The 26,282-nt window shown below is 48.2% G+C and overlaps 1 protein-coding gene across 2 annotated transcripts in view; it reads left to right on the top strand.

Moving 5' to 3' along the window:
• Nucleotides 1–26,282, top strand: part of NCK2 (NCK adaptor protein 2) — a 140,099-nt gene that overhangs the window by 43,120 nt on the left and 70,697 nt on the right. For both annotated transcript variants that reach the window (XM_057558673.1, XM_057558672.1), the window contains exon 2: nucleotides 23,292–23,474. The gene's annotated coding sequence lies outside the window, so the exon portion shown is untranslated. The remainder of the gene's footprint in view (nucleotides 1–23,291; nucleotides 23,475–26,282) is intronic.

The raw sequence follows: 26,282 nt of genomic DNA, 5'->3' as shown, positions 1-26,282 counted from the left end.
CACGCGGGCTTTCTCCAGTTGTGGCGAGCGGGGGCTACTCTTCGTTGCCATGCGCGGGCTTCTCATTGCGGTGGCTTCTCTTATTGCAGAACACGGGCTCTAGGTGTGCGGGCTTCAGTAGTTGTGGCACGCGGCCTCAGTAGTTGTGGCACTCAGGCTTCGTTGCTCCGCGGCCTGTGGGATCTTCCTGGACCAGGGCTTGAACTCGTGTCCTCTACATTGGCAGGCGGATTCTTAACCACTGTGCCACCAGGGAATCCCGACACTATAAATGTTTTAATATCCGTTGTATATGCAGCCTTTGCATAGGTAAGACTATCGAATGAACGGATTTCATTTTGGGCGGGTAGTGAGGGGGAGTTCAACCTGCTAAAAACCTTTTTTGATTTTTTTTTTGGAAGTATGTTCAGAAGCAGCAGGAAGGACCTTAGTGTCTTAGCAGTTGATTGTAAACCGCAGGCTCGTGCAGTGTGCATGAGGCTCTGTAGTGATTCCTCTGTGGCCTCCCCCATCTCCTCGACCCGGTCAGGCCTTGATAACTGGGGAGACAGGAGGTGCCCGTCGTGGCCTCGCGGGTAACAGCTCTCTGCCCTGGAGCTGCTTCACTGGCCTTCGTGTGTAGAGAGCAGTCTGGAGCCTAGAGTTTTCTAAAGGCCCTTCAAGCTCTCGTATCTTCTGATTCTGTCCTGTTGTAAGATGGGACTTCTTAGTTAACAGCGTAATCAATTCAGTGTCGTTTTCTTAAGGTAGAATCAAAGAATGAATCATGGATATGTCAGCTTCAGGACTTACCAGTTAATGGCCAGTCTTGTTTATCTAAAGTGCCACCCTCTCCAATGATTTATTTGTAAAGCAAATCCCAGATATCCTTTCATCTGAAAATATCATAGGAAATATTCCAGTAACAAAAATTCCTTATTAATTTTTGTTAATTAATAAACTGAACCAAATAGGCAGCCAGTGTTCAAATTTCCCAGCTATCTCAAACATTTTATTGAAAAATTGCTTGTTCAAAGCAAGATCCAAATAAGGTCCATACACTGCAGTGGAATCATATTTTTCCCCGCTGTGGATGGACTGGTTGCAGGAACCGGGTCTTTTGTCCCCAGCTTGGGTTTCCCACTGCTGCGGTTTGCCAACTAGACCCCCGTTAAGCCTTCTTCTGTGTCCTCGTGTGTCCTGTAAACTGCCGGCCAGATGGAAAGCTGATTCTGGTCTGATTTTCTGGCGAGATGACTCCACGGTACCATGCGTGCTTCTGTCAGGGTGAAGCCGGATCCGGCCTCTGGACCCCGACACCGAATTAAATCTCGGAGACAGAGTTTGGGTGAAGTAGAAAAGAATAGCTTTATTGCTTTGCCAGGCAAAGGGGGCCATAGCAGGCTAATGCCCTCAAAACTGTGTGTCCCAACCCGGAGCGGGTCGTGAGGAGTTTCATAGAAATGGTTCAAAGAGGGCGTGGTCAGCTCGTGGACACTCTTCTGATTGGCTGGTGGTGAGGTAATCGGGAGTCGGCATCAACAACCTTCTGGTTCCAACGGGTCTGGGGTCTCCGTGCTTGTGAGCAGCATACAGTTAACGTCTCCCACCTGGAGGGGGTTTCAGTGTCTGCAAAACAGCTCAAAGATATTGTTGTGTGCATCCCTTGAGGGGGACCAGGACCCTGGCCCAAGGCTGCGCTATTGTTTCCTGACTGCTCCTCCCCTGTCTCTGCGTCCCCTCCCTTCCCTGATTAGCAACTGTTTGAACCTGCTCGTTGGAACTCAGGGAAGGTCCTGGAGGCTGAATGAAGCCTATTTCCTGTAATCAAGAAATGGGGACACAGAAAAGCTTTCATGCCCAGGAGCCCCACAGGGTCCTGCTTGGTATCAGGGGGACACGGGAGGCGTGGAGGTCGTGGCCATGGTCCGTGATTCATCATTCCAGAGGGATGCTGGCATTCGGCCCTGGCTGCCCTTCCACACGTACCAGCCCAGCGAGGAGAACACACAGCTGTGCCCAAGGCCCAGTTGTGCTGGGAGGTCAGTGCTTTATTTGGCAGTTTTCAGAGGAAGTAGTGCTGGTTCCCCCGCGTCCTCATAAGCCACAAGTGAGGTGTTTGTCTGGTTTTAGAGAAATCAGGAGCTCGTGATTTCAGGTGTTTCTCAGGTGTTTCCGTCGCTTGCAGCTGACATCCTTGCTGCTGTGGGGAGGCCCAGCTGCGGCCAGTGCCGGCTCCCTGGGGGTGCTTGGTGAGCACCTGTGGGGCTTCAGGCTCCTTAGGCCAGTGTCTGCCTCTGGCCGGGCTCCCTTCAGCAGGAGATGGAATTTGGGGACCACAGTTTGGGAGTCAGGGATGCTCAGTGCCCCCCGGTTGGCCATTGTGTCTGGGGCTTTTCAGTGGACAAAGGTGGTATTGTTTTTTTTTTTAATAAATTTATTTATTTATTTATTTATTTTGGGGTGTGTTGGGTCTTTGTTTCTGTGCGAGGGCTTTCTCCAGTTGTGGCAAGCGGGGACCACTCTTCATCGCGGTGCGCGGGCCTCTCACTATCGCGGCCTCTCCTGTTGCGGAGCACAGGCTCCAGACGCACAGGCTCAGTAGTTGTGGCGCACGGGCTTAGTTGCTCCGTGGCATGTGGGATCTTCCCAGACCAGGGCTCGAACCCGTGTCCCCTGCATTGGCAGGCAGATTCTCAACCACTGCGCCACCAGGGAAGCCCGGTGGTATTGTTTTGATCTATTTTTTTTTAACATAATCTATTGTAAATTTACACGATTATTAATTCAAAATCAGAATTACAAGGTATTTTACTTCTTTGATTTTATATTTGTATCTCTTTTCTCTTAGGCCGAAAATTTTTGTCCCTGAGAACATGAACGTAATCACTTATTCGCTTGATTATCCTACTTTATTTATACACAAACCATAGAAAGGTTTAGGATATCTCCACCAATATTTTTGGCAACACCGTGAGTACTGAAAACAGCTGAAGATGTTCTGTCCTCACCATTTATCCCACTAGGAAAATGCAGTCAAATGACTGTGCTTCAAAGTCTTTCAGAGTATTTTCCCTCTGTGTTAATGCCACCACCTCAGTATATAATTTGGTTAATTTGTTTCCATTCTGCTTTTGATTTTTAGGACTTAAAAAATTAATATTGGTTTATAATTATGTAAACCGTTTACATGGTCCAGAGCCAAAAGAATGTCCTCAGAGAGGATCACTTTGTGTTTCTGTCTTCTCTCCTTCCATCACTATTTTTAAACGGATTATTTTTGTTTTCCCCCTTGTATTTATTGCTTTCTAATGCAAGCACATACATGTCTTCATAAGTTAGATATTTGTTTTTAATACTTGATGTTTTCTTAAATAAACAATAGCATAGTCTATACACTTACCCCAAACCAGAGTTTGAAGGGTTGTCTTCTAATGATGGGGCAAGTTGTATCTTAGTTAATCATGACATTGAGTTAAACCGTGTGTGCCTACTTACTCGGTTATTTTGGAAGGGATAATTAAGGCGACTGCCGCCTAAATATTCTAATCCTATTCCAAAATAGTTAGAAAATGCGTGAATATTTCTGCCTTATTTTTGCTGTTTTAAAAAAAACCCAAACCTGACCTGTTTAATTTACATGTATTCTAGTTCAGCGGTTCTCTGCCCGGTGATTTCATCCCCAGGGGACGTGTGGCATGGCCTCAGATGTCTGGGGATGTTTTTGATCATCACAACTCGAGGGAGGGTTGGGGAGCCGCTCAGCGTCTGCAGCGCGTGGGACAGCCTTCCAGCCAAGAAGCATCAGGCCCCGTGTCCGTGTCCGTGTCCGTGTGTCTGGTCAGAAACCCTGCCTGGTCCCAAGGGGCCTTGAGAGCTTGGGTCACCTCCTTCCCTCTCTCCTTCCCTCCCTCCCTCCCTCTCTTCTTTTTCCTCCCTTTTCTCCCTTCTTTTCCAGTAAAACTAGATTTTTACCTCTAGGGCTTTAGGAAAACGTAAACCATTTACAATGAAAAGACAGGAGAACATCAGCGACTTGTGCTTTACCGGCTTGCGTGGAGGGAGAATCCAGCACCAGAAAGCGCGATTTCCTTTTACTCTGGCATAAATCCTATGTGCGACCAAGTATTTTGGAGGAAGCAGATTCTGCTTTATGACGGGTCTCAGGAAGATGGGATTTCTTGTTCGGTGCAGGCACGTGACACACCCACCAGCAGGACGGTTTAAAGTGCTTGAAGTTGAAATTGTGATTCTGGTGACACTGCGGCTTCACGGTGGATCCGACGTGCTACCCGCTTATGAAAGATGTTCATTCAAAGGCACATGTGAGTGTAGGTGACCAGTGGGCAGTGGGTAGCTTTGCTGCTCTTAGGAAGTTCTCTTGTCATTGATGACATTCCCCCTTTCTCTGGGGGAACTTTTCCCATCTCTGTACTTCCCATGCCGCCCGTCAGTGTCTTATGAGATACTCAGTTTCAACTAAGAAGAGGGGTGAGTGATTCCATCTCATTGTGGTTTAAGGTGACATGGTTGTGGAGCTCGCTCCTTTTCTCATGTCGGGACACCTGAGGGGTATCGGCGAGGGCCCTGGTTGCCCTCGAGCATTAGCAGAGGTGGGGCCTAGAGTGTGATCGCGGGGCGTCGGAAGCAGGTGTTGGAGGTGGTCGTGTCTGGTGCTGTGATGGGCTTGCTGGCCTTGGATCTCAGCATCCCTCCTGCCTGTGGTGATGCAGGAGACAGGTGATGTGGTGTCCTTCCCTAAGGTCCTGTGTCACCGCTCTTCCCTGCCCTGGTACTGCCCAGCCTCCACCAGGTCAGTTCAGCCAGCTGGACAGACGCTGACCATGTCTCTGTGACACAAGTGAACGCAGTACAGGTTGATTCCGTGGAAAGGAAGAGGTGTCATGGGAAAGTCAGACCCTAAGGTGATGGCTCACAGGTCGTCAGCCCTGGGGAGCTGGGTTTATAGGATCATTTTGTTCAACGTTTTCCTGTGAACTTTGACTCTTGGGGCTGCTTGGATGGCACTCATGGGGGTGAAAGTGTCCTGTGATGGTTACAAGGGTGGTCCTGCAGAAATAGATCAAGTCACCAAAATCCCTTTTGATTTTAGATTCACGGCCCCAAGACATAACATTTATTATCCTTTTTAGGCCCTTGACTGGCATCTTATACCACCAACCCTTTTCGTTCAGTGTTTCCCCTGCCTCCCCCCATCCCCTCTCAGGAAGGGTTGACATTGACTTACAGGCCTCTTCCCTTGGACATTGAGAACCTTTGGAAGGACTCACCGCTTTTTCAGCATTTATACTAGCTTTGGGGGCAGCCCCTAAATATTGACAGGGGTCTGAAGGCTCGGTTGATTTTTTAATTTATTCAGCACAGAAATAAACGGTTTGTGTTGTTTTTGGGTGGTGGGTGTTGAACTCAGGGTCTAGGGCAGGGAGTAGTGCCCTGTGAGGGCAAAGTGGTTTCCACGTCTTTCCAAGGAGGAGAAGAGGGCACCCCTAGCGGCAGGTGGCCTTCTGATGGGGGCAGGTGGGATGAAGTTCTTAAGCATTCCTGCGCAGGTATGGGGGGACCACGTTCCAGACAGCCCCTCGGGCTTCAGGATTGATGGGGGTCACGGTCCTGGCCTTGTGGGATCCCTGCCCAGCGGTGGGCGAAGCTCCTCGTAACAGTAAAGGAAGACGTCATGGATTCATTGTGAGTCTCCCGTGGTCGGGCTTAGGGGTAGGTACCAAGCCTTTGGTAACCGTAATCAGTTAAAACAAAGCAAAAGGCCTTAAACTGGGAAATCCTATTGGTGTCTGCCTTCCCATAGAAACTGGATGCTTCTAGAGAAGAAAACCAGCTCAGACATCTGGCACTGAAGAACTCTGTCAGTGATGTAGTGCGGACTCTTTGGTTTATGGTTTCATAACTTGTTAAAGGTTCTGACACTGACTGCAGATTTCCAAGCAGTTTCATCACCTTAAGTAAGGTCTGACTGCAGGATGACTAGCTGTATTAATCTGATTCAAGTCATTTCCTAGGAGAACAAAATTATAACTCCATTTTCATTAATTTACCGTTGTGATCCATCTATTTCAGAGCCAGGATTCAATTATCTCCTACTTCCCGAAGATGCGTGTTCGAACATAACTTCTGTGGGATTTTGATATTCTGTGAAAGGCGTAGGAGTTAAAGTTAGCTTGTTGTTACGTTTTGTTTTCTTCTATCTACTATTATCATTTTGTCGAAAAAAATTAAAAAAAATTTTTAATGCACGTTTTTTTTTTAAAAAAGGCAGCTGAAACCTAACATCAGGGGAAGCCTCCTTTCTGTCTCAGGCACCCAGACAGTGCCTCAGCAGGGTCAAGGTCAAGGCCACGGTTTCTTGTGTGTACATCCAGAATGTTCTGGAAATAGCTAAGTACTAGGTTACTCAAGCCGTTTGTTTTCTTCTGGCTTTCTGCCTCTTTCTTCTTATAATATGAAGACACCTCTCCTTTACTTATTTTTAAAAATAAGTAAAACCACTGAATCGTACACTTTAGTTGGTGAATTTTTATGGTCTGTGAATTGCATTTCGATTTAATAAAGAGTAGCCTTAGAGTTTGGGGACTGATTTGGAGAGAAGAAATGAATGAAGCGTGGAACGCTTTCCTCTTTATGTTGTCACAGGGGACTAATGAGGTTCCCCAAAGATCTGCGTAGCTTGGGTTAAAAACATGTTTTTATGTATTGTTTAGATGGAGAAGCCTGTGGGGAACCCACCAAGGTTCCTGGTACATAGTTAAGTTCACTCGGGTGAGGCATCTCAAAATACATTTGCGGAGAAGAACCCAAAATGTCCTTACCTTACTTTTCTGAGTTCAGAACGTATGTTTGAAGTCTTGCCTGTTTAGAACTTAGAGACATTCATCCTGTTTTGCAGGTGGATGGTACTTCAGTATGGTGCTGTTTATTAAACTGTTTGCCTACTGATGGCATTTCGGCCGTGTCCTTTTGGTCCATTTTGATATGTCCTACCCGCATTCCCCGTGGTGCTGTGTGGTTCTGTACTTTCCTCACCAGCCTGTGAGCACCTGCGTCCACTGCCACCCATTGCAGTATGCTATTTCATCACACTTAAAATTAATTTTTCTTACTTTTACTTTTGAAATACATTTTGGCTTACAAAAAGTTGCAAAAATAGTACAAAGAATTCCTGTATACCCTTTATCCAGCTCCCTCACATCTTAACCAAATTGCACAAAGTAGGAAGTTGACACAGATGCCCTGCTACTATTATCCTATTGGGTGGGCCAAAAAGTGCCTCCGGTTTTTTAGGTAAAAATAAAAGACACATTTTTCATTTCCACCAAGAACTTGATTGAACAAAGTATTCCCTCTTTTGTTGTTCCACTGCCTTCTGCCATTTTTCAGGCAACTTCGTAATTCCGTCTTCCCAAAACTTTTTATCTCTTTGAGCAAAGAACTGTTCCAGGTGCCTTTTACAGTCTTCCAGGGAATTGAATTTTTTTTCCATTAAGAGAATTTTGTAAAGACTTAAATAAATGGAAATCTGAAGGTGCAATGTCTGGTAAATACGGTGGATGAAACAGAACTTCCCAGCCAAGCTGTAACAGTTTTGGCCTGGTCATCAAAGAAACATGCGGTCTTGCATTATCCTGATGGAAGATTATGTATGCATCTTCTGTTGACTAATTCTGGACGCTTTTCGTCGAGTGCTGCTTTCAGTTGGTCTAATTGGGAGCAGTACTTGTTGGAATGAATCGTTTGGCTTTCTGGAAGAAGCTCATAATAGAGGACTCCCTTCCAATGCCACCACAGACACAACACCACCTTCTTTGGAGGAAGACCGGCCTTTGGTGTGGTTGGTGGTTCATTTTGCTTGCCCCACGATCTCTTCCGTTCCACATTGTTGTACAGTATCCACTTTTCATTGCCTGTCACAATTTGTTCTAAAAACAGAACGTTTAAGTCGAGAATCGCATGCGGAAATACGGTCAAGAAGGTTTTTTTCCGCTTAACTTACGTGGAACCCAAACATTAAAGTGATTCACATAACCAAACCTGGTGCAAATGATTTTCAGCGCTTGGTTTGGATATTTTGAATATGTCGACTATCTCCCGCGTGGTATAACATTGATTGTTCTCAATTAATGTCTCGATTTTATTGCTATCAACTTCAATTGGTCTACCCGACCATGGAGCATTGTCCAGCAAGAAATCTCCAGCATGAAACTTCGCAAACCACTTTTGACACGTTCGATCAGTTACAGCACCTTCTCCATACACTGCACAAATCTTTTTGCGCATTTCAGTTGTGTTTTTACCTTTTTTGAAATAATAAAGCATAATACGCTGAAAATGTTGCTTTTTTTCTTCCATCTTTAATATTAAAATGGCTACACAAAAATTCACCAATTTTTTTTTTTAATAGCTACTTTATTTTATTTATTTATTATTTTTATTATTTTTGGCTGTGTTGGGTCTTCGGTTCGTGCGAGGGCTTTCTCTAGTTGCGGCAAGCGGGGGCCACTCTTCATCGCGGTGCGGGGACCGCTCTTCATCGCGGTGCACGGGCCTTTCTCTATCGCGGCCCCTCCCGCTGCGGGGCACAGGCTCCAGATGCGCAGGCTCAGCAGCCGTGGCTCACGGGCCCAGCTGCTCCGTGGCATGTGGGATCCTCCCAGACCAGGGCTCGAACCCGTGTCCCCTGCATTAGCAGGCAGATTCTCAACCACTGCGCCACCAGGGAAGCCCCTCACCAATTTTGATAAGTCTTTTTTTAAATGCACGCTGATATGACAGTTGTCACGTACAGTCTAACAAAATTGTTTCGAATGCAGTTAAAGACAACTAAGTGCTACTAGAGAACCATCTTACGGAAAAAAACCAGATGAACCTTTTGGCCCACCCAGTACTTTCTGATCTCACAACCTGATGGGTGAGAGGTGATATCTTGGTGTGATTTTAGTTTACATTTATTTTATTATGAATGAAGTGCAGTACCTTTTCTTATGTTTGAGAGCCAGGTATCTTCTCTCCTGGTTTTCCTGTGTCCATTGTTCTTTTGATTTGTTTTTCTTCTTTCAAATTAACCAATTTTTCTTTTCCTCTAATCAATTTTTTTTAACATCTTTATTAGAGTATAATTGCTTTACAATGGTGTGTCAGTTTCTGCTTTATAACAAAGTGAATCAGTTATACATATACATATGTCCCCATATCTCCTCCCTCTTGCATCTCCCTCCCTCCCACCCTTCTCTAATCAATTTTAAGGAGCGCTCACTGTGTCAGGACAAGTAGCCCTTTGTGTCATGAATTGCAAATATTATTTTCCCTAACTTTTTGTGTTTTGAGTTTGCCTGGAGTATATTTTGACGTGTACAAAAGTTTTTATATTTATATATATTGAATTCATCCATCTTTTGTGGTTTCTGGATTTTTAATCTTAGATTTTAAAAAAGTTCTTCCTTCAAGGTTATAAAGTATTTCTTCCATATGTCCTCCTATGCTTCTGTTTTTCACTGTAAATCTTCAACGCATTTGGAGTTTGTCCTGTCGTAGGATGTGAAGGTTCCAGACGGTTAGCAAGGTATCCTGTGGCCTTGTTTTGCGAAGTGTTACCTTTTCGCCAGTGCTTGAGCTGGTACCCTGTATCATGCACCAAATTCCCAGGTGCTTTGGGTCTGTGTTCCTATTTCCTCATGTGTCATTAGTCTGTCCCTTATAGCCCACACCAAACATGAACAGGTGAGTTCTTTGAAATCTTCCCATTACTTTAAATAAACAAAACAAAGTGGCATTATATCAAAGTCTAAGAAAAGCTAATTCCTGTGCTTACACGTAGGTAAATGAGACAGCACAGGCCTGAAGGTCGGTCACTGAGTGTTTGGCACGGGGTAGAAGGCAGATGGCCCCCTCCATTGTGCACCCAAAAGTGGGTAAAAAAATGAATATCCATTCAAGAAGTCATTACGCTGGCCTCGCCTGGTCCCCCTTCCGCATCCTGCCAGCTGTGTTCTTGGGTGCAGGAGGAGGGAAGGATGCCTGGTGGGAAATTTGAATGAAAATAGTGACATTGTTTTTTTTTAAGATTTTTTTGATGTGGACCATTTTTAAAGTCTTTATTGCATTTGTTACAATATTGCTTCTGTTTTATGTTGTGGTTGCTTTGGCAGAGAGGCATGTGAGATCTTAGCTCCCCGACCAGGGAGCGAACCCGCACCCCCTGCATCGGAAGGCAAAGTCTTAACCACTGGACCGCCAGGGAAGTCCCGGTGACAACATTTTTTTAATGGGGGCGGGGAGGGAACATTTTGGAAAGTATGTAAGAGTTCCCTGAAGAACTTTCTTTAGTAAGTTTAGCTTCTGGTCTTTAGGAAATCTGTATCATTTAGGAATCTTGTCTGTGTTCAGATGACACAGTGAAACCTCAGTGTTTGACAGAGACCGTTACTGGTTTCCCCCTAAGCACTTGCTGCTCTGGAAGAAAGGGTCAGTGCAGCGTCTGGCTCGGTCACCCCGCGCCGTCTGGCTCTCCTTGGTCTCCGCGTGAGGGGAAGCACGCCCAGGGTCAAGGCTAGGGACTCCCAGGTCAGCGGGCTTGCACTTCCCACTGTACTTGTGCACTGGGCACACCTGTGTGCATCCCCTGACTTCTCTGGTGTGACTGGGGACAGTGAAGTGTCGTCCTGGTGTTAGGACGGAAGGTGACGATGCAGGAGGACCCTTAGCCTTGTCTGTATCCCCAGTAAGTGCTGAGCAAGTGACAGCCAGTTCCTCGGTCTGTTTCCTTTCCTCGGTGTGTGAAGCTCCGCGGCACAGAATTCCTGGACTCGCGGGCTGAAGGTGAAGGTAGGCAGGGCAGGGCTTAGGGTGGATAAGAGAGGGGCAGGTACGTGTGAGGAGCACGCAGAAAGCTGGTCCCGGTGAGGGAGGTTCGCCCACGCGTTCCAGGGTCTGACTTTGGTCTCTTTGAGAGGATGGCGGGATGTCTGGGCTCGGCGCTCGTGAAGGTGCCGCCGGGAGCAGGAGCCCGCGTGATCAAGTGTCACGTGTGTCTGGGTGTTTTGGTTGCTGTCTTTCGTCCACAAGAATGATCTTCAAGACAGAGCGTATTGAACACGCATCGTTAAGAAGGACTTGCACCGGGCTTCCCTGGTGACGCAGTGGTTGAGAATCTGCCTGCCAATGCAGGGGACACGGGTTCGAGCCCTGGTCTGGGAAGATCCCACATGCCGCGGAGCAACTGGGCCCGTGAGCCACAACTACTGAGCCTGCGCGTCTGGAGCCTGTGCTCCGCGACAAGAGAGGCCGCGATGGTGAGAGGCCCGCGCACCGCGATGAAGAGCGGCCTCCGCTCACCACAACTAGAGAAAGCCCTCGCACAGAAACGAAGACCCAACACAGCCATAAATAAATAAAATAAATAAAATAAATAAAATAGTGTTTAAAAAAAAAAAAAAAAAGGACTTGCACCGAGACGGGAGGCTATCCGTGGGAGAGCGCCTCGCGGCTGCACATGCAGGAATCGAGTTGGGATGATTATGTGTGTTCACGGCTGGTTGGCGTAAGTCCTGCCGGGATTCTCCGGTGGCCTCGAAGGAGAGGAGGGCCGGAAGATTGGAGCCGGCAGATGTTCTGATTTTCTAAATGGAGGGAAAAGCAGGATCAGGGGAGAGACTACTGCACAGATTACGGAGTGGGCGTGAAGCCGGGAGGCCTGCGGGCGTCTCTGCCAGCCCCCGACGCCCTGTGGCTTGATTCCGCAGGCGGCTGGGTCAGCTTGGACCCCCTTGTGAACGCAGCCCTCAGGTCTAGATGTCACCCTACCTTCTCACCTTGGACCCTCCCTGCTGCCCTGGGCCGCCGGCTCCTTGGGGATGGCCGGTGGTCGTCCGCCCTCGCCGTGCTCTGTGGGACCCCGGCCCCATCCGCTGACCATCTCCCTTGCCTCCCTGCATGGTCTTGTGACACGGCGCATGGTTGAGGGACAGTTCCATTTTTACTTTCATAGTCTGTTTACATACACAAAGGGTGTAGGACGTTCACAGAAAGAAAAGGAGAAGGTCCGAGGGACAGAGTGGTGAGAGGCCCTAGTCCAGGGCTGGCTCCAGCCAGTCTGGTGACGAGTGTGGTCCAGGGCGCAAAGGAAACACGGCAAGTGCCCCTTCTCCCCCCACGTCCTCTCACCCCCCCAGTGGCTTCTCTCTTTTTTTGTCTTTTTTCCTTCTTATTTATTTATTTTTTAAAATACAAATTGACTTTTTAAAAAATTAATTAATTAATTAATTAATTAATTTATGGCTGTGTTGGGTCTTCGTTTCTGTGTGAGGGCTTTCTTCTATTTGTGGCAAGCGGGGGCCACTCTTCATCGCGGTGCGCGGGCCTCTCACTATTGCGGCCTCTCTTGTTGCGGAGCACAGGCTCCAGACGTGCAGGCTCAGTAGTTGTGGCGCACGGGCCTAGTTGCTCCGCGGCATGTGGGATCTTCCCAGACCAGGACTCGCTCGAACCCATGTCCCCTGCATTGGCAGGCAGACTCAACCACTGCGCCACCAGGGAAGCCCTTTCCTTCTTATTTTTTTAAACCGTTGAATTGCACACTTTTTTAAAAAACTTTTTAACTTTTTATTTTCTTTTTGCCTGCACCACATGGCTCGTGGAGCTTCCCCAACCAGGGATCGAACCCAAGCCCCCTGCCGTGGAAGCGCAGAGTTTTAGCTACTGGACCGCCAGGGAAGTCCCCCCACCCAGCGGCTTCTTATCTCCACAGCAATGGCAGCTGCCGGGGTTGTTCGGGTCGTCTCCGGAGGCCCAGTTCAGAGGTGGGGTGTTTGGGGCAGGGTGGCCCTCTGTTCACCGCCCCCCCCCACGCCGGCCCTTTATATTAAGATGCTAGTATAGGGGACAAAGTAGCCTTTTCTCTGAGCACCTACTATGGACCTGGAACTTGGCCAGGTGCTTTGTATGCTATTTAGTATCTACAGCAGGTATGCAAGGTAATGCTTTTCTCCTTGTCCTCCATCTTATAGGTGGGAAAACTGAGCTTTAGAGACAGGCATTTTGTCGAAAGACAGGCCAGTCGGGGATGGAGCTGGCATCTCACGCACCCAGGTGACACGCCCGTCTCCCTACGCGGAGGACTGTCGTGTGCACTGGTAGCTGATGGGATGGCCGTCCCCAGAGTGCGGTCTGCTAGTTTGCTCCCTCCCAAGGAAGGTCTCAGGTGTGTCCTACCCTTGACCGTGATCTGAACAGCAGCGTGGACACAAGAGACCTGGAAACGGGCGTGTGGGGTTTGCAGGTGAGGCATGGATGGAGGGATGGGGTCATCCAGGGCTGAAGCAGAACGAAAACTCTCGAGAAGCTGGAGCGCCGGACTGAAAGTGGAGTGAAGACGTGGTCCAGGAGGGTCAGGGAAGTGCACGTGTCCTCTGCTTCCTCTCAGAAAACACCTGCCAGGTGCGGTGTGAGAGGCCGTGCAGGTGTGATGGTGCCTATGCGACGCGTCCCGGGCAGCAATGACGTGCATTTCGCATCGTCAGCATCTCCACTCTCTGCAAGGATGTCCCCACCGAGGCCACATGTCACATACAGAGGTGATGGAGGGTGACCCTCAGGGGCCTGAGATCCCCTATTTGGGCTCCTACCGTCCACCCATCTGTGTGTCTGCTTTGTGGAGGCAAAGCCTACGTCTGTGTTGCCTGTTGTGTGTCCGGCACCCGGCACAGTGCTCGGAGGGCTTCCGAAATACTTGTGGGGTGACTTATCTTGAAGTCCATCCAGAAGAGAGAGTCATTTTTCAACTTAGGAAGGTTTTGCTTGCAGAAGAGGCCCCAAGGGACACTGCAGTTCCTCTCACTGTTGGAAGGTTAGTCTCGGGAAGGAGAGATCAGACCTGCTTTCTAGTCCATCATAAGTTACTTTTTATGTAAAACTATTATGTTCATGTATACACTGTTTGCTTGTCTCCTTAGAGTTTTCTTTTTTAATTCTAAGGCAGATGTTAGCAGGTATTTTGGATAGCACACATCTGCTTTCGAAGTTATCTAGAAAAATTTAACTGAATTTTTGATAGGTGAGTTTTCTTGCAGCAGGTACAATAAAGAAGCACCACTGTGTCATCCCACATTTGACTTTGGCCCCTCGCTGGGCCGAGTCCCTTAAGAAGGACGGCATCTGTGCTGGGCCTTATTTACATACAGTGTTTGCACGGAGCAGATGTGCACCACATTTCCGTTGAATAAGTGTGACTTTATTTTTATCAACGAGGTGACTGATACTGTCTCCAAGGAAACCCAGCGTCCAAGGCCAAGTGACAGCCTCCACAGCACGCAGCTGGTAAGAGGCAGACTGGGCTGTGCGGCCACTGGAAGAGGTTCCTTGTGTCCTTTGTCACATGCGGAGGCGTGGCTGGCCTCATCACCTGGGTGACTCTTCTTTCAGACAAGCCTGGTGTTCGATATGGAGGGTTTGGAGATAAATGTTTTTGACTCGACCCTTCTCACTTGCTCTCCTTTTCTCTGCAACAGTGGTTCTTACCTGGGGCTGGTGTCATAACCAACTCCAGATGGTCCGATACAGCAGGTCTCAGTGAGATCTGCGTGCAATGAACAGGCAGGGGGGGACCCTTTCCGTCTCTGGAATGTGTGGTTAGAACACGCCGGTTTCAGCTCTTGCACGTCACCTGAAGATACCTTGTGTTTTGCTGAGTTGTAAATCTGAGTAATGGATCACAAGGTACAGGGGAGATTTATCTTATTCCCTGACTGTCCTGTCTCTGCTTGCACATTTTCACGGAACAAGTTACATGCGTGGAGACGGTGGTGAATTTCAGGGTTTACTGATTTCAGGGTGTCCTGCCTACGGGGTTGGTCAGGGAAATGATGAATTCAGAGAAGGCTTGAAATCTCGTCTTGATTCTGTTTCCTCTGTGCACCGAATGGCATGGTGGAGCCCAAGTTTGTCATTTCACTGCGCGCGTAAATGAATGGATCGCAGCTTTTCTTTGACACGTGCAGGGCCTGAGGATTATCTAAGGAGACCTGGCTGCACGAGGGCGTGGGCTTTCTTTCTGCCAGATGATCGTTGAAATGTTTCCTTTGTGCCCAGTTGAAAAGCTGGGCATGTAGATTTTCATGCTCTTGTTGGGTTTCAGCTCTGGAAGTGCTTACACAGCTAATCTGGCATTTGCAATTATTTCCACTTCAAACTCAGCAGGAGGCTCTTTGGGGATATTCGGACAGAAATGACTTAATTGGATTTCAGCCCAGACACAGTATTTAAATGGCTTTATGGATGACATCAATTGGGCAGCTGCCATGGGAAGTCATCTATACATTTTTGAGCTTTAGAGTTTAGAAGTCCTCTTTGATTCATTCAGTCTGTCTCATTGGCTTCTTGCTAATTTATATAGTAAATGAAATACTCAAGAAAAATAAATTTATAGCAATAAAATGAAGACATATGGCTCGTAAGCAGAACCATCATTTGGTTTTGGCAGAGATGTGCTGCTTTCTGTGTTGAAGGCTCCGTGTTGATACGGAAGGGCTGGTTCGGGTAGTTGTGTAAGGGATTTGGGGTCTCTTGGTTTGAAGTTTGGGAGAAGAGGCTTCTGGACTCTGGGGCGCTGAGTGGGCCAGGCATTGCACAGTAGTTGCATCAGATCTTACAGATATCACTGAGGAAGTGGAAGTTTATTGGATGATGAATGTCTGATAAGAGTCATTTTGCCGAGAGCCTGCCATGTTGCCGAGAGCCATATTGACACCAGCGTGTGGACGTCCCTTCCTAGAGGCACTTCTGTCTGCACAGCCTTTAAAAGGGGAGTTTGGTTATAAAAGAGCGATGGCTGCAGGAATGGAGGACATTCCTGTAGAACATTCCAGAAGATGGGGCCGTTGAGTTCATTCCTGGGCAATGAGTTGGATTTGGCTGGACAGTGGTTTTGGGAGACTGGAGGTGGGAAGGCTGTTCTCCGGGTGGCGGAAGAAGTAGCAGACATGAAGGCACAGAATTGTGAAAGCAGCTGGCATTTGGGGAAAATGTGGGTGAATACACTTTGACCATTTTCAGAATATTCAAAAGCCCCCTAAATATACTTTAAAAACACAGTGACATTAAAATTTCTATTCAGTTGGAATAATCGTAAATTTGTTCTCTGAAAGTTACATTTTTATAACTATTAGCCTTTTTTTTTTTTAATGGGAAAATTTAATTTATTCAACTCCCTTTTCATTCTATACGTTGTGGAATTTTTATGGAATACATTTATGGGATACTGTAATCTACATGAGCATCAACCCTACACAAAAATGGGGGAAACACATCACGTTGACTACCCATCAGAAGTGAAGTAGGGCAATGTGAAGTGAGGTGTTTTTTCACCATTTCGTAGACCCAAATCCATTCTGCAGGAAGCTTCTCAGTTACCAGTAATTTATAAAATTTAAAAAAAAAGCCAACCTTCCCATGAAATCTTTCCCAACCTTTTGCTGCAGAGCTTAATAGTTCTGCCCTCCCAGGGGCTGCTCAGATGCCAAAGGTCATGCATGGGCCATTCCCGGTCTTTTTTTCCCATCACCTTCATCTAATTGCTGTAAAAACCCGTCCTCCACACTCATGGTGAGAGGCCTGTTCTGTTTCTTAAAAGGTCGGCGATGTGATGCGACCTGGGACACAGGTGGGTGTGTGACACGCCAGATCCCTGGAGCCCTGTAATCCACGTTGTCCTCACAGCCTGCTCGGCGATGGGAGGGAGGGAGGGGTGAGCTCCCCGTGTCCGGCCGGGCTTCTGGCAGAGGACGGAGTGGAGGAGGGAAGGGAAGGGAGGACGGAGTTGATCTCACAGCTTCCATCTTCATTACCCGAGTGAGACATAGTGTGAACGTGTTCCAGAAGAGAATCCAGTTAAAAGTAAAATAATACCTCCGCCCTGATTCCACCCCGCAAGTTTATTAGTTGTAGCCCCTCTTGGCACACCCTGGTCTGGGCTTCTTGCCTGCTTTCCAAGATTCGATTTTTAAAAAGTGTGTGTGTGTGTATGTGTGTATGGCCTTTCTTGCAGTTTCCCTCATTCTTTCAGTCCTTCATCCCCCAAAGGTAAGGGACGTGAACTTCAGCAAAATAATCAAAATAGTGCTTCCAGAGACTCACAGTTAGACAGGCCCTTTGGATCACCTGGTGTCGAAGTTATCTCGGATGAGAATTCAGTGTCTGTGTGTGTGTCTTTCTTCCTTTCTGTCTGTTTTTCCTTCTGTTTGTCGTTTTCAACAAAAGGGGTTTTATTCCAGTGTGTTTTTGTGTTGAAGGTTTATTTTGGTCAGCATGCTTTTTATTAGTGGTGTAATTACCTGGGCAACAATGAAATCCTGCAGACACTTCATAAAGAACGCGGGTGACCCTTTTAAAATGTCTTATGTAATTAGACTGTCTAGTTATGCTGTTGAGATGTATACACACACACACACACACACACACACACACACATGTATGTATGCTGATTCTGAAAACTATGGTTTGGGTTAGTGGAAAGAGCTTAAGACAAATACCTATCAGGACTTTTGGAGGATGGGGGACTATTGTATTTAAGAGGCTAACATCAATTATATACACAAAAGCTTACAAACCATCAGAAGTGGTGTTACTGATGCCATTCCTCTCTGCTAGAATTCTGAGGCGGCGACTATAAAATTTAAGTCCATATTAAGATTTGCATTATGACTTCCTTGTCATGGTATTTCAGATAAGCTTTAATACATTTTTGGTACCACACCATCGATTTTGGATAATTCTCACGTCCACTCCCATGTGCTGATCTCACAGCTACAGGTTGGAGCAGGGGACCCTCGTCACGGAAGAGGACACAGAGGCGCAGGACCACCGGGACGTGTGGGGGCTGAGCCGGGCCTGGGACCCACGGCCTTGTGCCACTCTGGTCCCGGTGCGCGTGGCTGACCCACTGTGGGCAGTTTTGTTCTCAGTCCTGGAAGGCTTGTCTCCCTCAGGCTGTCCACAGAGTTAGAAACTCGTGCTTTTTCTGTCCCGTTTTCTCTTTTTTTTTTTTTAAAGAGGAACTAAATTAATTAATTAATTAATTTGTTTTTGGCTGTGTTGGGTCTTCGCTTCTGCGTGAGGGCTGTCTCTAGTTGCGGAGAGCGGGGACCACTCTTCATCGCGGTGCACGGGCCTCTCACCATCGCGGCCTCTCTTGTTGCGGAGCACAGGCTCCAGACGCGCAGGCTCAGTAGTTGTGGCGCACGGGCCTAGTTGCTCCGCGGCATGTGGGATCTTCCCGGACCAGGGCTCGAACCCGCGTCCCCTGCATTGGCAGGCAGATTCTCAACCACTGCGCCACCAGGGAAGCCCCTGCCCTGTTTTCATTAATCAACGTCTGATCCACAGCTACAATCAACTGATAACCAGTGTTATCGTTTAAAATCGATTCCAGCCCATTGCGGAAAAATTTGATGGCTTCCTTTTCAGGACAGCTTTATCTTGAGTAAGAGTCCTAATTTCGGCGGGACCTCCTGACATGTGGAACCCCGCATCTGGCCATCAGCACTGAGGCCTGGCAGGGCCGCTGCACGAGGGGTGATGAGAGGTGGGTGGGTCCTCTCCCTGGAAGCCCGGGTGTCAGATCCAGAAGCGTTTTCTATGCGGCCCGGTGTCCTCTACACGAGGCAGGAACCAGGGTTCATCTTCAGCCAGGTCATTCACGGAGACTTTTGTGTAGCTCTGTTGCGTGTCTGAAACCAGCATTCTCCCACTCGAATCAAGTTTTCCACCAAGTCGTTGAGTAGATGTGAAATACAGCCAGTTCTGCGGGAGGTCAGCGAGGCCACGCTGGCCCAGGTGGGCCTGCTCAGGGGGCGATCCTGGTGTTCATTCTGAGCTGGGCGACCACCTGGGCCACCGAGGGGTCTGGTCTGGAGAGTGGTGTCCCATTGGGACGGGGAAGAGGCCGAAGAAAGGGCCTATAATAATCATGGCTTGTTTTTTCTTTTTAATAAAAGAAAAAAGACATTTGCCTTTAGCTCTGTCTGCAGATCAGGGGTCTGGGTGGTTCCCTGGGTGTGTTTTGCGTAAAGTATGAGGTTCAGTCATGATGGTCACCTGCTGTAACCTGGGAGTCTTCAGCTTGTGTGCAGTGTTCAACAGTCAGATAATGTTACTCAGTCATTTTCTTTCCTGCATTGACATCTAAGAGAAACAGTACCTTTGTTTTTTTTTGTTTTTTGTTTTTTTTTTTTTTTTAAATTGCAAGCCTGGAAAGGCAATGAAAGGATTTTTCTTTTTTATTTATTTATTTATTTATTTATTTATTTTTGGCTGTGTTGGGTCTTCGGTTCGTGCGAGGGCTTTCTCCAGTTGCGGCAAGCGGGGGCCACTCTTCATCGCGGTGCGGGGACCGCTCTTCATCGCGGTGCGCGGGCCTTTCTCTATCGCGGCCCCTCCCGTTGCGGGGCACAGGCTCCAGACGCGCAGGCTCAGCAATTGTGGCTCACGGGCCCAGCTGCTCCGCGGCATGTGGGATCTTCCCAGACCAGGGCTCGAACCCGTGTCCCCTGCATTAGCAGGCAGACTCTCAACCACTGCGCCACCAGGGAAGCCCAGTACCTTTGTTTTTATTTATTTATATAATTTATTAAAAAAAATTTTTTGTTGAGGTATAGTTGATTTACAATGTTGTGTTAATTTCTGCTGTACAGCAAAGTGACACAGTTATACACATACATACGTTCTTTTTTTATGTTCTTTTCCATTATGCTTTACCCCAGGACATTGAATATAGTTCCCTGGGCTGTACAGTAGGACTTTCTTGTTTATCCATCCTATAGAGAATAGTTTACATCTAGTAACCCCAAACTCCCACTCCATCCCTCCCCCACCTCCCCTCCCCCTTTCTCAAATGAAGGTGGTGTGTGTGGTTATGGGCTTGAGTCTTGGAAGCCGTGTGATGCTGTCCCTCCCTGATTTGAGGGGCTGAAGCAGGGCCCCCCAGCGTGGCAGACACTCCAGACAGGTGGTGGCGACGGATGACCTTTGCCGGAGTCTGCAGGTTCTGGCCCTTTAGTGGTGATCTTCGTGGGGAGAAAGAGCCAGGCAGGGCTTTGCAGTCAGACAGGCCTGGGCTCGAATCCTGGCTGTGGCCTGAGGGTCTGGTGCTTTCGTTCCTGAGCTGATGGTCAGGTGTGTCTCCCAGGGTTGCCGTGAAGGTGGACGACGCTTTGGTGAAGGTGGAGCCGCCAGGGCTGTGTCCTCTGGGATCTGTCCAGGCGCTTCTCCCCAGCCTGCTCCTCTGTTTCTGCAAGTCAGGAGGAGGGAGGCTGGTCTCTGCAGGGAGCCTTTTGGGGATTCTAGTCCCCTGGGCAGTTCGGCCAGTTGGGAAGTGGGCAGGGCAGCGTGTCCAGTGACCTTGGGCCTCAGCAGAAGGGCACGGGCCTCTCATTAACCCCGAAGACTCCAGTGCAGGGAAGCCCGTTAGTGACGGACGCCAACACTGGACGGCCACACGCACGGAGGTTCGGAGGAGACTGCCCAGACGACCAGTTGGGGCAGGCACCCTGTGGCACTGGGAGTTCAGGCTGCGCTGGGACGGCTGGCTCGGGCGTCCAGAAGCCAGGCCCGTGGGGACAGACGGTGCTGCTGGGGGGACAGCCACCCCGGGCACCCTCGCCGGTGTGGGCGCTCAGCCGAACGCCCCCCGAGGCTGTGGAGAGCCCCAGGTCGGGCCTGGGCTTTCCAAAACATAGTTGAGAAAAAGAAAACCTCGTTGTTGCAGGGAATTCAGATAATCGCGTGGATTTTGTATTGGTAAAGTGATTGGGGTCCAGATCAATGTGGAGAACGAGGTGCATTTGGTGTTCATGTTAATTCCTTTCCACTCCTTCCTCCTCCTCTCTTATTTCTGTGGGGAGATGCAGGTGATGCTCGTGGAGAAATATCTTTGAAGACGAGCGTGCACCGTTCCATGTGTCCACTCCCGCCTGAGCGGGCTGTGCGGCGTCCTTGAGTGACCTCTTGGGTGAGGGCTTCCACGGTCTCAGTGACCTTGAACCTGGCAGTGTTTGCAGTCGGAGGTGGTTTTCTGCACAAAAGTGTACGCTTTCCTGATGGATTTGATCACAGGTTGTAATGAAGACCTGATCTGAAATGCTCATCCTTAACTGAGGTTTTGAATAAGCCCATAACCCACGTTAAGCATGGTAGTGGGCAGACTGCATGCAGACCCAGCAAGAGAGCGGTTTTGGTCTCTGTGTTCATTTCTGTCTAAGGTGTGTGCTTCGTTCATTGACGCTTTGTCAGTGAAATGCCTTTCTCAAGGAAAACGCTGCCCCTGCATCTCCCACAGTCAGTCCCCAGGTGGCCAGGGCATCTTTATGTGAACTTGAAGCAGAGCCTCTGGTTGGGGCTTCTCCGTTAGCTCAGATCCTGCACCTTTGTCTGGCTTTTCCGCCACACCGAGTGTCAGAGGACGGGGCTTCCAGAGCCAGGCCATCGTGCTTTTGCACTGGGCGGGTAAATTCTCTGGCACTAAGTTTGCTACTGGTGCGGTGGGTTTAGAGCTTTGGAGGCCTGCATTCCTCACTCTAAAGCCTACTAAGGAGAGCCTTTCAGCTCTCTGAGATCGTTAAGCCCCGTGTAATTAAAGTGGGTGTTAATATCTAAGCCGGGTGGTTATTGGGAGGGTTAAATAACACCCCCCTTGAGAGCATTGTGCACGCGGAGAGCAACCCAGACAGCCCCCCAGAGGCCCCCGGGCATCGGCTTGGGGAGGTCTGACTCAGGCATGTTCGCTTTTCAATGAAAAATTCAAAACTACAACTTAAGTCCAGAAGGACCCATGAAAATACGAATACAGCGCTGGCGCTTGCGGGCGCAGCTGTGTTTAGCTGGTGGCTTTCTCCAGTAAACGGCACGTGTAAGGCCCACGGTGAGAAGCCAGAATCCTTGGTCAGGACCCCCAAGTCCAGATACCAGAACGTCTATTTCTGCAGAACCTGTCGTGTTACTGTAAACACTTGGCAGGGAGAAGGGCGCCGTCATCCTGTTGTATGTCTAACATCTTGTCCCCATCTCGTGTCCCCGCTGTGTTTGCCCAGTGCCTTGTCCTGTGTTAAATCGTACGTTTGAAAAGAATCATGCAAGCCCTTAAAATAATGGCAGAGAATGCATAAAGAGGAATTCGTTTTTTAATCAAAATTTATGAACTTGCCTTATAACATTTTTATGAGAGCCCTACTTGACTTATCCTTTTCTATTTGACTAAAATAGAATTCGACTTTTCTGTGGGGTATTTAACGTTTTGGGTCATCATCATGCTGGGGATGAATTAATAGATCTTGTCTGAGTGAACTGTCAGGACGGATCCCTTCTGGGTCTGAAGCGTAATTAAAGATGGCAGTGAACCCCCTCGGAGGTCCACAGAGCCTCAGGGTCCCCTGAAATGATAGGTTGGGACTGAAAATGGTTACCCAGGTGTGGTGGCCATGAGGTGACAGCAAGCTCCACGGCCAGGAGGGAGGGGACCGCGGGTCCCCTCTGTCAGCTCCTCGGCTTGACTTCCTTGTAGTTTCGGGATGCTGTCCTCAGATTCCTGCAGGGATTTTAAAAATTTTTATTGGAGTAGAGTTGATTTACAATGTTGTGTTAGTTTCAGGTGTACAGCAAAGTGAATCAGTTATACACATACAATATATCTATTCTTTTTCAGATTCTTTTCCCATAGAGGTCATAACAGAGTATCGAGCAGAGTTCCCTGTGCTATACAGTAGGTCCTTGTTAGGTATCTATTTTATACAGAGTAGTGTGTGTACGTTCACCCCAAGAAGCACAAAGCTGTGGGTTGGGGGGAAGGGGTGCTCCTCTCTCAGTGAACGGCCAGCGCAGGAGATGGAGTCTCTAAATGATAGCCACGTTCTGTAATTCTTCTGCCTAATTAGGCTCCCAGACAGGCTTTTTAATTTCCACTTGGCAACCGCTCTTTTCTTTCCAGCAGTCTCTGAGGCCATGGGCAGGGGCATTGGGGCGAGGGGGCTGGGAGACATCTGGGAGCTTAGGTCCCTCGGCTATGGCCAGGGGTCCCCAACCCTCCCAGCCTCTTCCTCCGAGCCGGCCCGGGGCCTGGAAGGTGGAGCAGGGTGAGGGCGTTTCTGATTGGGTTGAGGTCAGTAAATATAAAGCACCTGTTTTCTGGGGTCTATTAAAAATAATGGTTTCAGGCAAATAAGTAATCAGTTATTTCTCAAGCAGTGACTTAAAATCAAACAAGCAAGCGGTCCTAATAGACGGTTCTTTCTGTTTCTTTTCAGATTTCCTATGTTCCTTTTCTACAAGTGATTTCCCGGATCATCATTCTCCGCTGAGGTTTGAGTTGGATTTGAGGATTTGGAGAATTCCTGCAGCTTGGTGACTTCGAGGGCTCTGTCAGTTGAAGAATTCACTCGTTGAGGAGCTCCGTGTCGTGCGTCCTCTGTCCTAACTGAGTGCCGAAGGTGAGTGCGGCTTCCTGCCTAAAACAGACGGGAGGACTTGCTGCTTTTGCCTCAGATGCTCGCTCTGCATTAGTAGAATGGCAATACATGTAGCTCTGATTTGTTGAGCCTCGTAAAATGTAAGTTTGCAACGGATCTGGTTCAAAAATCAGGCTCACCATTCCTGCTTTGGCACGTGGTGGCATCAGGTAGCTAGGAAGCAGGACAGTGGGCACCTCCAACCTGTGAGCCACCCCAGCGCCTCTGCTCCTGGGCCAGACAGGTAGTCTTGGGTCTGGAGGAGCCGGGCCTCCTGTGTGCCGCCTGGGCCGGGTGGGGGCGGGGCGGGGGGTGGTCCAGGATATGTAGGCGCTGTCTTCAGGGTGAGCTCCGTCTAGTGAAGGCTTCATTCCAATTAGGATGCTGGGAAGATAAGTCTGCATCAAAACATGCAAATAGATAAGGATTCTGAGGAAGGGTTTGTATGAGAAATCTGCTCGTGCGTTAAAATAAAATCATGCCTGTGATACAGCATGTGGATTGAGATCATAGCAGACACTGGACAAAAGCACGTGTTGTAACAGACATTTCTCAGCCCTAACAAAGGGTTTGGGACATTTGATTTAGATTATAAGAGATGCTGTCTAATGGTTCAGTTCATCTGGGGTCCCAGCTCTGGCTGGGCAGTAGACGTGCTTTATGAGAAGGTCCAATTTCACCTCCAGAGTATTGCCCCGAAGTGTAGGGGTAACACCCAATTTATGAGCTTTCCTTCAAAACCTTATTTTGCTTCTATTATTCACAAGTTGCTTTGAACTATCCTTTTTCTTTTTTAAAATTTTTATTTTACGTTGGAGTGTAATTGATTTACAATGTTGTGTTAGTTTCAGGTGTACAGCAAAGTGATTCAGTCATATATATATGACTGAATATATATACACACACACACACAATCACACATACATATACCCACCTTTCCCCTTTGGTAACCATAAGTTTGGCTCTAAACTATTCTTGAACGTATAACTTTGGACCATAAAATCTCTTGGTTTGATTGCTGTAGATTTATTAGTTTAATATAAGTTAGAATTTTCCTTCATTTGGTCTAAAACTACTACTAAAATTTTTGTAAGTCACGTTTTTCTCCTCAACTACTTTTTTTTTTTTTTGGAACCAGCTTGATTTCAATTACGTTCCCCTTTGATGTGTGGTGAGCACAGGGCATGGAATCAATATGTAGTGTTTCATAGGGTAAGATGATGAATTCTCCTTTATGATTTCCTTGGAGCAAACGACAGTCTCCCACCTGTTTAAAGGGGGGAGGCGTCCATTATGATTTCCAGGTCTGGGTCCTGGTTTGGAATTGAGAGCCTAGAGCTCATCTCAGCAGCTGATCCAAGCCCTCCCCCTTACTGTGTCCCCGTAAGTGACCCTGAGGTCCCCCTTCCCCCAGGACACTGCTGGTTTTCAGTGGCTTTACATCCCCCCAGGCGCTGGTCGGACCCTCCAAGGTTTCTCTTCCAGACCTTATACGGGTGGAACGCCTTTGGGTGTTTCATGTCTAATCCTGGGAGGTTTCCATTACATAAAAAAGTCTTGGCTATGACCATTCAATGTTTTCAATAGCCATTGAAGTGGAACCTTTTAAAACTTGGTCGTTTATAAATGCAGTCATGTATTAATCAGTTTGTCAGATTTCATGGGAATATAAGCTAGGAATTAGCGCAGATCCTGGAATCTGGTCATCAGAATTCTTTAGTGATTCATCAGTCACGGAGTCTTACACGACTTCTTTAGAAGGTCTTGGTCATGGGTGACATTAATAGACTCTCAGTGACTGTCAGGGTCCTCTTCCAGAAAGTGGTGAGTCGGGGAAGTCACACGCTTAATTGGGGCAGTATATTCTGCACAGGTGCCCAGGAGAAGTCTGTTACCATCACACAAACAAGAGTCGATGCCTGGGTACCACTAGATGGACAGTCATACATAGATTATCACGCGGATATACTTACAAAAATATTTATATGCACGTAATTTTAAACAAGTACTCCTATAAGTTTATGAGAGCCACACCAAAGCCCTGATTTACTTATTTAAAATTACTTTCATGGTTTTGAAAACTGTCCAGTGGGAAAACCGCTAGGACTGTCCATTCGTGTAATAAATATTGACTGTGAGCACAGCTGGATTCTGGGCAGTTTTTCCTGCAGTGACTGTTTTAGCAGCTACAAAAATAGATGAAATACAGTTCCGGACTCTCTTTCTCGTGGCCTTGTGGGATGGGGTGTGACCCTGACAGCTCTGGGGCTCTGGTGACAGCTGCAGTCAGGCTCTTAGAGCAAGTTTCAGGTGCCCGAGGCAGGGTAAACTGAGTGAGTTTTAAAGAAAGGGGGAGTGGGGCTGAGGCGTCATGGGTCCCGTGGCACAGGGCCGGCTGGGTGGCTTAGCGGGTAAGCGGTCTCCACGTCGTTTAAGCAGTAACGGGTGGGAACCCGCACGTGCTGCTGGGTCAGGGGTCTTGGATGTACCCGCAGGAAAAGTGGCGGCTTGGTCAGCCTGTCACTTGCCCTGTCCTGGAAAGAAAGGAGAGCAGTGCCGACCTGGTAAAGTGCTACGTGAGGGGTCAGCCTCGGAAGCGTTTCCCCGCTGCCGGGCACCCCAGGTTGGTGCTGTCTCAGCCCGCCTACCCCTGGGGCTGGGCCGAGGGCAGCGGTCTTGGGGAGGGATGTCTGAGCTGCATCTCAGGGTGAGCTGAGGGGGTCCCTGAGCCCCCTGTGTCCAGGGGCTGCATTTCCCTGCCCTGTATTCTTGTCTCCCGGCTCACTCCTC

The sequence above is a fragment of the Balaenoptera acutorostrata genome, chromosome 12 (assembly GCF_949987535.1).
Source record: "Balaenoptera acutorostrata chromosome 12, mBalAcu1.1, whole genome shotgun sequence".
Taxonomy (NCBI): Eukaryota; Metazoa; Chordata; class Mammalia; order Artiodactyla; family Balaenopteridae; genus Balaenoptera; species Balaenoptera acutorostrata.
Note: the sequence above shows the minus strand (reverse complement) of the source record. Positions and strands in the feature narration are given on the sequence as shown.